The sequence below is a fragment of the Eumetopias jubatus genome, unplaced genomic scaffold, assembly GCF_037043125.1.
Source record: "Eumetopias jubatus isolate StellerSeaLion01/CBP00866 unplaced genomic scaffold, mEumJub1_p1.0 scaffold_5, whole genome shotgun sequence".
NCBI lineage: Eukaryota > Metazoa > Chordata > Mammalia > Carnivora > Otariidae > Eumetopias > Eumetopias jubatus.
Window position 1 is genome coordinate 103,519,612 of NW_028274811.1, and position 12,167 is coordinate 103,531,778.

Below are 12,167 nucleotides of genomic sequence, written 5' to 3' on the forward strand. Positions count from 1 at the left end.
CCCGATCCACGTACTCAACTAAAAAAAAAAAATTTTTTTTTTTTGGAGAGGGCCAACGCGCATGCTCTTTACTCGAGCCTGCAGAGGCCTCAGCTGGTGGCTAATGCGCCTGCGTGCGGGGAGAGCCCGTCTGCGGGCGGGAAGCCACACGGAGAACCCGGATGGAACCCCGGCGCGGCTGTGGTGGAGGTCGCGGCGGAAGCTTCTGTGTCCCTGCGCCCCGCAGGTTCCTGCTCGGGGACCGGACCTGAGGAGCCGCCGCCCTGACTTGTTCCGGCGCCTAGTGGCTGGACTCCAGCCCGAGCGGAGAGCGACCTGGAGCCGGAGACGGGCGACTGAAAGAAGCCCGAGCATCCCTTGGGCCTGCGCCCAGGCTCGGAGACGGGCGGGTGGAGACGGAGCGGAGCCCTTCCTCGCCGCCGGCGCCCGTAGCTCGCCCGAGCTGCTTCCCGAACGTGCCGTCTTTAATTATACACCAACAGGTCCTACCAGTTACGAGCTGCATGTTCTTTACATGCATGCTTCATAATTAAAGCTCCCAACAGCCCTCTAAGGTAGGTACTATTGTCATCCCCACTTGAGGAATCGAGGCTTGGAAGGGACCCAGCCTCCAGGTGACAAAGCCAGGAGCCCAGGCGTTTGCCCCTGGAGCATTTGCTCAGCCACTATTTCCGTCCCTTTTCTCCTGGCTGTTGCCTTTAATTGCAAAGCGTACTAAGGAAATCCCGTCCCCCAGACACCCGCACCTCCCTTGGACTGGAAGAGGCAGTGGCGAGATAGAAGTTGAATTGTGTTTGGTTTGGAGTTTTAGGTTTACAACTGCACTTGGGTGTTGTCACTGCTGAAATACATATTTTAGCATTTCCCAAAGATTTCTGTTATGTGAATGTTCACTTTTAACTGGCTTTTCATCAGTGATACTTTTTCCTATCTACCCCTATACCTCATAAACTTGCAAAAACATTTTACTTTGTTTTATCACTCTGCATCTTAAGATAGCTCTCAAAGGAATCATTCTAAAAACGAATTCTCTTTATCTTAATAAGGTCATGCCTTTTGTTTATTTTACTGTTTACTATGGAAAATTCCCCCACATAATATAAAAATAGTGAGAATGGTGTAATGTAGCATACCCATCATTCAGCTTCATTAACAACTCAGGGCCCATCTTAGGTCTTCTGTCTCTACCCCACTGTGTGCATGCGTGTGTATGCTGAAGTACAGTATGTCAAAGGAAATCCCAGATGTCTTATCATTTCACTTGTAAACAACTAAGTCTGTATCTCTAATAAATGAGTACTTTTTTCCACACAAACATACCATTATCACATCTGTTTAACAATAATTTCCTTCTTTTTCTTTGTTTTCCTCCCCATTTTATAAGCAGGCTCCACACCCAGCATGGAGCCCAACGTGGGGCTCAAGCTCATAGCCCTGAGATCAAGAGCTGAGCTGAGATCAAGAGTCGGATGCTTAACCGACTGAGCCACCCAGGTGCCCCAGTGAACAGTAATTTTCTAGTATGATGATGCTTTTTTAATGTTTACATAGCTTAGGATATTGTGATTACTAAATACCACAGAAGAGCAAGTGAAAATTGTGAGGTTCTAAAACACAAGAAAGCCTCTTGGGCGGTAAATGCCTCTTTGAGAATCTTGAAAATTCTTGCTACCTATTCTCCCATTTTGAGGGGGATGAGGAGGACTACTGCAAATGAATTTTTCCAAAAAACCTTTTGCTCAAAACAGGCAAATTTTCAATCAAAACATACTTGAGTAGCATAGTCAAGGTGGATTGGAACGGACTCTTAACTGGTCCTGTAATAATTTCTAATGAGACTGAAGCAAAGCTTTTTCATTCACTTCCCCTGCTCCCCAAAACATACCTGGTAAATATACATAAGAGAATATAGAAAGATAAGCATTTTTTATGCCAGTGTCATAATTTTACTATCAATTAGGAGAGGTTCTAAACACATTTGGCCCTATTGTCATCACTTGACTAAAGAAAGCTTAAGATCAACTTTTAAACTTCAAATCATCTTTATTGATGGGTAGATACCTTCCAGTTTTTAACTGACTCGTAACAAACAGGCATATGGCATGTCAACTTATTAGCTTACATAGAAGTTCATTTTATAGCTAATTGTGGCAGAGCCACTAGAAAGTTAGTGTTTTAAGTTAATATTCTTGCCTTACTTATTGTGAGATTTTTTTTTATGGCCGAAGTGGGCATTTGGATTTAAATGTGTCCCTGTTATTTCCGCCACATTCTGTAGTATAGAACTTTAGAAACTTAGGGGATCCCTTGTTTATCTGGGAGATAGAACTGTTTTCGAAGGTATATTTGAGCCTACCTGTAGGTTATACCTTTGCTCATTACTAAGGAGGAAGAAGAAGAAAAGGCATGACTTTCTAGGTCCCTCAACTTTCTTAGGAGGTTGTAATCAACTCAGAAACTTAAATGCCTATTAAAGCATTTAGACTATTTATTTACCAACCTAGCATATCAGCAGCCTAGTGGTTGGCCTGAAGGATATGTTTTCATTCCTCTAAATCTGATACACACTAGGACATGTATTAGAATCAGCTGGACAAGATTTAGAGTCTTTTTTTTTTTTTTTTTTAAGTAATCTCAGTGCCCAGCATGGGGCTCAAACTCACCGCCCCAAGATCAGGAGTCCCATGCTCTACCAAATAAGCCAGCCAGATGCCCCAGGATTTAGAGTCTTTTGTCCCCCTTCTGGAGAAGACGATTTATTAGTTCTAAGGGAGGGAGATGTATAATTTCAAAGGGGTTCCTAATGATTGTGATGAGCATCTCTTATTAAAGATTACTGTTCCGGTTACCATTCATAAGAATTATCCAAAATGCCTATGTAGAATATAGATTCTGAGCCCCTAGTATAGAGCTAGGGAATCAGAATCTCTGGGAGTTGGGACCATGAATCTACATTTTAGCAAAAGATTTCACTGATTCCTCCATTTGCTAACCTAGGAACCATTACCTTCTAATCCCTGTCCTCAGATTAAAACAAATCTTAATTTGGGGAATACTGCTTATTTTCATTCCATTGTTTCAGCTTCTTGACTGCTTTTACTGAGGGGTAGTTATATGAAAAAGCATCATGAAATTTCTACTGTAACTAAGGGTGTTCTTCTATGAGAGAGATTTTTCTCAAGTCTCAGTAACAAAAATAGTTGTATTTCTCCTGAACAACTTGTTTTGCTTTTCTGTATGGACAATACGAATCATGGACTGGTAGTGTGTTACACTTTAGCTGCAAGGAAGCTCTGAGCCAAATTTGTATCCTACTTCTGTGTCAAAGGCGACTTAATCAGACCCATTTGAAATTCTCTGCTTACATTGGAGTCAGAGCCAGTCAAGGATCAAAGAGTATTACAGACCTATTTAACCCTTAACTATGAAAAAGAACTAGTCACTATGTCAAAATATGTCCTTAGAGTATTTAATGAATTATGCCCTTCTCTATTCACTTGCTCATAACTTGCCTGTGTGTGTACAGCCCTGGCGGAGAATGAAAGGAGGGGGAGGGGGTGGTAGTGAGATGCCCTTTTAGGGGATACAAAATGTACCAGATTTGTTTGGAACATACATCATTGAAAACAAATGAAGCCATAACTTCAGTTCACCAATAGAGGATTTATGTGTATTTACAACCACATAAGTCCACATCTCCCATATGTAGCTTACTGGTAAGTTGTTTATCCCCGAGCATTAGCTGTGAGTTGATAGCTTTAAGTTGGACTGTTATGCTGTCATGGTTTACTTTGAACTGACATGTTACAGGATATTTCTTTACATGTACAAATGGCATGTGATGTGGCTTTGTTTTAATTCGGTTAGCCAGTGATTTTTAATATGTGGGTTATATTTTACTCCCAAAGCAAAATTCTGCAGCATCTCTGGAATACTACCTGAGAATTTTGGGGTGCCATGTCGAAGAAACGCAAATGGGATGATGACTATGTTCGTTACTGGTTCACCTGTACAACAGAGGTTGATGGAACTCAGCGCCCACAGTGTGTATTGTGTAACTCGATATTTTCAAATGCTGACCTCAGACCATCAAAATTGTCTGACCATTTTAACAGACAGCATGGTGGTGTAGGTGGGCATGATCTCAGTAGCCTGAAGCATATGCCAACACCATCTGATCAGAGTGAAACCTTGAAAACATTTGGAGTTGCATCTCACGAGGATGCCTTATTACAAGCATCATATCAGTTTGCATATTTATGTGCCAAGGAGAAGAATCCTCATACAATAGCTGAAAAATTAGTAAAACCTTGTGCATTGGAAATAGCACAAATAGTTTTGGGACCAGATGCACAAAAGAAGCTTCAGCAGGTACCCTTATCAGATGATGTGATCCATTCTAGAATTGATGAAATGAGCCAGGATATCTTACAGCAAGTTCTAGAGGACATCAAAGCCAGTCCTCTGAAAGTGGGTATTCAGCTTGCTGAGACAACGGACATGGGTGACTGCAGTCAGCTAATGGCATTTGTACGATATATAAAAGAAAGAGAGATCATAGAAGAATTTCTATTCTGTGAACCACTGCAGTTAACAATGAAAGGAAAAGATGTGTTCAATCTCTTCAGAGACTTCTTTTTGAAGCACAAGATAGCGCTTGATGTATGTGGCTCTGTTTGTACTGACGGTGCCTCTTCTATGCTAGCAGAAAATTCAGAATTTGTTGCCTGTGTGAAAAAAGAGGCACCTCACATCGTGATCACACATTGTTTGTTGAATCCTCATGACCTTGTCACAAAGACCTTGCCTACAAAACTGAGAGATGCTCTGTTTACTGTGGTGAGGGTAATAAATTTCATCAAAGGACGCGCTCCAAATCATCGCCTCTTTCAGGCTTTTTTTGAAGAAATTGGAGTCGAGTATAGTGTCCTCCTTTTCCATACTGAAATGAGGTGGCTTTCCCGAGGTCAAATACTTACCCATATTTTTGAAATGTATGAAGAAATAAATCAGTTTCTTCACCACCAAAGCAGTAACTTAGTTGATGGCTTTGAAAATAAAGAGTTTAAAGTTCACTTAGCATACCTTGCAGATTTATTCAAACACCTGAATGAACTTAGTGCATCTATGCAAAGGACTGGGATGAACACAGTGTCAGCTAGAGAAAAGTTATCTGCTTTTGTTAGGAAGTTTCCATTTTGGCTAAAGCGAATTGAGAAAAGAAATTTTACCAACTTTCCTCTTCTTGAAGAAATCATTGTTTCAGATAATGAAGCACCAAGCATTGCAGCTGAAATAACACTGCACCTGCAACAGCTGAGCAATTTCTTCCATGGATATTTTTCTGTTGGAGATCTTGCTGAGGCAAGTAAATGGATACTGGATCCATTTCTTTTTAATCTGGATTTTGTCGATGATGGTTATTTGATGAAAACTGATCTTGCTGAATTACGAGCTAGTGGCCAAATCCTAATGGAATTTGAGACAATGAAGCTTGAGGATTTCTGGTGTGCTCAATTCACAGTGTTTCCAAGCCTGGCAAAGACAGCTCTAGAAATCCTTATACCATTTGCAACTACATACCTTTGTGAGTTGGGATTTTCATCACTTTTACATTTTAAAACAAAGTCCAGAAGCTGCTTTAATATGAGTGATGACATTCGTGTGGCTATTTCAAAAAAAGTTCCTCGTTTCTCAGACATCATTGAACAAAAGCTACAGCTACAGCAGAAGTCACTGTGAGCTGATACATTTTTAATATATTCTTAATTTTATTGTAAAATTAAGCTATAATTGTGTCTCTTTTATATTTATGGCATACCAAATCCCAAGAAAAAGTTTAGCATGTGTAACTTTTAATTTTCACAGTTTTGAGAATAAGAACACAGGCAGCAGAAAAGATTAAATACCACCTAGTGGATACATAGAATTCTTCTAAGTATCTGTTGAAGCTGTTGATGTGATACATAAAAAGACACAGAAGCACTAGAATATCCACCTAAGTGGTACAATAGGCTAGGAATGGATCCCAGAGAAGAGAGAAGGTCTCCCAGAACATGCGTCTTCATGTTAAAAGTAAAAGTTGAAGGACAAAATGACAGACTGAGTCCCCGCGTCTCTGTGAGTGTTGTCAATGGTTAGGCTAATGCAATCAGAAAAGGATTATGAAATGTTATAGTTGGAAAAGGGATGGTTCTAGTTTATATAAGATTTACTTTTAAATGTATTCTTTGGAGTTAGTCTTACAATGTCCATTCCTCTAGCTCCCATGCTCTAAATACCATGACATTAATAAATGTCCTAATATCCTATTAGTCACTCTTTGTCTTTTTTTTTAATTACAGCAGGACTCCAAGTCATTGAGGCTGCTAAAAAGAGGATCCGAGAGCCTCACCATAGAGATTCTGATTTAGCAGATCTGGCATAAGCTCAGGGGCCTTCATTCTTTTTTTTTTTTTTTAAGATTTTATGTATTTATTTGACAGACAGTGAGAGAGGGAACACAAGCAAGGGGAGTGTGAGAGGGAGAAGCAGGCTTCCTGCTGAGCAGGGAGCCCGAGGTGGGGATCATGACCCCAAGACCCAGGGATCATGACCTGAGCCAAAGGCAGACGCTTAACGACTGAGCCACCCAGGCACCCTAAGGGCCTTCATTCTTAACCAGCTTCCAGATGGTTCTGATGGATTCTTTGGGCCCCCGGTCTCATCTTATTTTCCCTTTACCCCAATTTTCCCACTTATTTTACATCCTAAGCTATGTGTATTTACCTAACATAGTTCAAAACTTTTGAATGGACCAGAATATAAGTAAGAAATAAATTGACATGAAGTCGCCGTGGAAAATCAGGGCCGTCAAAAAATTTCCTGTAGGAATTTAAATTACATTTTCTGGATAATAATTTGGTAAAATAGTTTTAAATTTTAATAAATTTACATTTTTATTTCAAAACCTAAATATCTTATCAAAGTGGTATGCTAAAAAATGAGTCCTATAATAAAAAGCCACAGTCCCTTTCCTGCCCAATTACTTTTTTTTTTAAAGAATTTATTTATTTATTTGAGAGAGCAAGAATGAGAGACAGAGAGCATGAGAGGGGGGAGGGTCAGAGGGAGAAGCAGACTCCCCGCTGAGCAGCAGGGAGCCTGATGCGGGACTCGATCCCAGGACTCCAGGATCATGACCTGAGCCGAAGGCAGTCGCTTAACCAACTGAGACACCCAGGCGCCCTCCTGCCCAATTACTTAACCATTTCTGCTTTAACATTTTGTGGCTCCACCCTTATCTCTAAGTAATGTGTTTATATCAAACACATATGCCAGTTTTGAGTTGTTTTTTTTTTAATTAAGTAAACTCTACCCTCAACATGGGGCTCGAACTCACAACCCTGAGACCAAAAGTCGTGTGCTCCACCAAGCCAGCCGGACTCCCCCATATAGGCCAGTTTTGATTTATCAGCTTTAGAAGTTATATATTGACTCCTCTAGATAATAAGTAATTACTGAATTTACAAAACATTCATCTCCTTTCCTACTATTCCCAATTTTTTATTATGGTAGTATTAATTTTAGTTCCTTTGTTGATTATTCGTAGCCCTTTGATTGGGGATTTTTCCCTCTAGGAATTTACATCCTGGGGAGAATCAGGGATATCCACAGTTTGATTTATAAAACAGGTAATTACAGCATTTTTCTAATAGTGAAAAATTGGAGAAAAAAGACAAGGGGAATGGAATCTAACAGGTGCCACCCGAGTACTACAAGTTGAAGTTTGTATTTTCTACACAAAACTCAACTTGATCACCATCCATCAAAATACTCTTATCAATAAACATAAAAACATGACTTTCATCTAAAAATGTAGTTACAAAATATAAGTTCCTAATTTTTTTCTAGTATAATCTAACATCAAGAGCAGTGGGAAGAATTTCCACAGCTACTATGGGAATAAATCTGGAAGAGTATGTATAAAGTTTCATATGTATGTGTATCCAGAGACAGGAAGGAAGAAGGATGGAAGCACTGTATGCATGTCTGAAGCATGGAAATTAACACAGAAAAGCAGGGCTAGGTGCAATGCCAGAAGGGAAGGACCTTTGAAGGCCAGTCTTTCATTAAGTCCACTAGAATTCTCTCTTAAACTAAATTCATTAATTTCTGCTATGAAACAAAAACCCAAAGGATATTTTAAAGGGAATAGCTGAGTTTTGAATTCATTTTCAAATTCTACAACAGTTTATTTTCTCTGATCAAATTAAAGAGACTGCGGTGTCTGCTAAAATAAAGAAACTTAGATTTTATTTTTTAGTTTAAAAAAATTTCCCACAATGGTACACATACTGGCACTTACAAGTCATGTGTTGGTTTCTTCTTCTCCCCAGAAAGAGATAATTGTCTTATATTTTACTATATAATTAAGGTCATTGGTCAATTGCAAAAAAGGATCGGGATAAAGATATAATCTGTATGACCAGCAGATGTCACTCTTTGTGCATGATTGGTTGAAAGTAAATTTGACCACAGATTTTGCCAAATACCTGATTTTAAACATCTCTAGAAAAAGGATTTGTAGTTCAAATTAAAAGTACCCCACCGGAGGAGCACCTAGGTGGCTCAGTCAGTTGAGCGGCAGGCTCTTGATTTTGGCTTAGGTCATGATCTTGGGGTCCTGAGATCCAGCTCCACATGGGCTCTGCACTCAGCAGGGAATCTGAGAATTCTCCCGCTCCCTCTGCCCCTCTCCCTGCTTGTGCGCTCTCTCTCTCTCTCTCTCTCAGATAAATAAATCTTAAAAAAAAAAAAAAAAAAAACCCACCTGAGCCTCTGCTGGCTCAAAATTGGCAGAACTGTTGTGGAGCATTGGGAAACATGGGTGGGAAAGAAAATATAAATAGCTTTTTTTCTAAAACTGACTTGAGCATGTGGACCTTTGACAGCTACTTTTCTAAGCCACCAAAGGCTACCTCAAGTGGGTGGATAGGTCAGCACATACTCCTTTGCTATTCCATGACAGTTAATAAGGCCGGCAGATGGGGCGCCTGGATGGCTAAGTCATTAAGCGTCTGCCTTCGGCTCAGGTCATGATCCCAGGGTCCTAGGATTGAGCCCCACATCGGGCTCTCTGCTCTGCAGGAAGCCTGCTTCTCCCTCTCCCACTCCCCCTGCTTGTGTTCCCTCTCTCACTGTCTCTCTCTCTGTCAAAAAATAAATAAAATCTTTAAACAAAAATAATAAGGCTGGCAGAAGTACCAACGGCAAAGCCATACCCAGATAATGTGTCTTTTCCAGTGAGAATAAATTGCTATCAATTCCATGATAGAAAGGATCTAATGTAAGTAAGCTGCCACTAAGTGCCCATATCAGGGCTCAGTGTTGGTCTCTGGTCTCTGCTATTGGCAGGTCAAGCACTCAGTAGGTCAGTTTTGGTGAGGGGAAGTCCATGTTTCTGAGCCTATGTTTAAGCCTCCATCCTTGCCAACATAGCCACTCTTGTACATGGGCCCATTGAGCAGTCATTAAGATGACTGGAAAAAGAGGCTAACTAATTGCTACAAAGTATGTCATCTTGCCCTGATTACTGAGAACCCCTCCTCTGTCTTAATTTAGGTTCAGCAAGCTCTTCAAGGAGTCCTCAAGCCAGGGTCAGCTATCACGAGAGACCCATATATACTTTAGTATTCCTGCTACTCTTCAGTCATTTGCTGGAAGCAGCCCATGGGAGGCGTTTGAACCAACACAGGTGTGATGAATTTCAGAGTGCAACAGCTGGGGCTCATGGTTAATTATGTTCCCTATAGTCGAATGTCTACAAAGTACATTCTTATGGATGTACAGTGTCCTTTGGTGAACATTCACCTGGAGCATAATAATCTTTAATTCTCTTGCCTATTCTGAGAGGTCCATCTATATACTTCGCCCCCAGACCTTGTCACTTGTCTTATATGTCTGTTCTTCCCAAGTCCTGAACAGTCATCAAACCATTAGTAACTGCCCTTGAATACTAGAGTTTCGATCCATACTTCTGGGTAGTACTCAGTTCAGACATAGCAGACAAGCAATTGTCCCGCTCAGGATTCTCCTCAGGAAGATGTCCCTTCATTGGGATCTTTCTGAGACATATCCGATGGAGGTTGTAATGCTGCAGCAGATTTTGCAGATCCCAGCTGGCACTAGCCTATTAGGCAAAATAAACTGTAAACTAGACCTAAATTTCTTTTTCTTTGTTAAAGATTTTATTTATTTATTTATTTGACAGAGATACAGCGAGAGAGGGAACACAAGCAGGGGGAGTGGGAGAGGGAGAAGCAGGCTCCCCGCCGAGCAGGGGAGGATCGATGTGGGGCTCGATCCCAGGACCCTGGGATCATGACCTGAGCCGAAGGCAGACGCTTAACAACTGAGCCACCCAGGCGCCCCCAGACCTAAATTTCTTGTTAGTCAGCTAGTCAAAAGGAACTCTTCATGCAGCCAGAGGTAAAGACTGGGAAAAAGGAAGCCTTGTAACAGGAGTAGGTGTCAAAGGATTTGAGCCGCCTACTCAGGCAACTTGCTTATGCATTCTAGACCTGCTTGATCTCTCTCCCTGTATACCACTCCTTGTATACCACTGCTACTTGATGATAGATCACTGCTGTGTACATTCCAGCTTATGGCTTGCTGGATCACGCAGCACCCAGTGCCATAGAGCTGTTTCTAAAAGGAAAATCACTTAACTTCAAAAGAGGGTATGGATTTGCTCCCAAACCCTAGAGGTATATGCTTCGATTCTCCTGTTGGCATTTGCCAGAGGTTCCATACAGAATCCTTATTTGCCACATTTAATGTCATTGGATCTGCTGATCTTAAGTTTCGGGTGGCAGGGCAGCTAGCCCTACACTTGCTACAGAGCCTTTTCTACTCCACTCAAAACCGGTAGTGTTATGGTAAATGGGTCAGAGTGATACACTCAAATGTGGTATATGTTGCTTCCAAAAGCCAAAAAGGCCCACCAAGCATCAAGCCTCCGTTGCAGTGGGAGGTGATACAAGGGACAGCAACTTATATTTCACCCGGAAAGAACTATTGCAACATGCTCCAGACCATTAGCACATCAGAAATTTCACTGAGGTGCATGAGTCCCTGAATTTTTATGGGGTTTACCTCCCACTCTCCAACCTCACATGCATTTTACTAAGGCATCTGAAATACTGGCTATTACCTTCGTATCAGATCCAATCTGCATGTCATCAGTGAAGTGGACCAGTGTGATGGACTGTGAAATGTCAAGATGATCACGACCTCTGCAGATTATGACAGGAGGTTGATGTAGCCCTAAGGGAAGACTGTAAAGGTGGTCTCAGTTCTGCAGTGTAAAAACAAGCTGCTTCCAGTGGTCATTGCAAATTATTATAGAGAGAGGGGATAAAAAGCATTTGCCAGATCACTAATGGTACATGAAGTGCCAAAGGTTATGTTGGTCTTCTCTCATAAAGATAGCACATCTGGAACAGCAGCTGCAATTGGAGTCCTCACCTGTGTAAGTTTACAGTAATCCATCGTAATTCTCAGATCCACCGACCTTTGGCACAGGACAAACAGGTAAATTTAAGTGGAGATGTGACAGATACCAAGCCAATGATAGTGGGCACTAATCTCTGCAATTTCCTCTAGGGATGTGCTGTTGCTCTTGGCTTGGTAAGGAGGGGACTTTCTAGGGGCTTCTACTTGGCCCTTTTTACAACAATAACCCTCAATCCATGGATCAGAGAGGAAATTTGGGGATCCTGCCAGTAATAAAGTATGTCTAATGTAATTACATTCAAGAACTGGAGATGTGACCACTGGGTTCACAGACCTACTAGGCTCTCTGTAATTTTAACTTGGGCCAATATTCCATTCATCACCTGACCACCATTAGCCCCCACTTTAACTGGTGGACCAGAGTAGTGTTTTAGGGTCCCAGAAATTACTGCCAATTCAGGACCAGTGCTTATTAATGCCCAAAAGATCTGAAGACTTTTTTTTTTCAGTATACAGTCACCCTATTAAAGACTTCAGGGCTCTGGGGAAGTCTTGAAAGAAGGTTTATAGTATATACTGTGACAGTGTTGTGGAGTTCTTAAGAAAACTCAGCATAGGGCGCCTGGGTGGCTCAGTCGTTAAGCCCCTGCCTTCGGCTCAGGTCATGATCC

General features: G+C 41.3%; 1 non-coding gene across 1 annotated transcript; it reads left to right on the top strand.

The window, feature by feature from the left end:
* The first annotated feature begins 143 nt into the window (after positions 1-143).
* Positions 144-6,311, top strand: FAM200C (family with sequence similarity 200 member C). Its single transcript, XR_015768205.1, has 2 exons — positions 144-554; positions 3,909-6,311. It is a non-coding gene; the product is annotated as a family with sequence similarity 200 member C (transcript).
* The last annotated feature ends 5,856 nt before the right edge of the window (positions 6,312-12,167 follow it).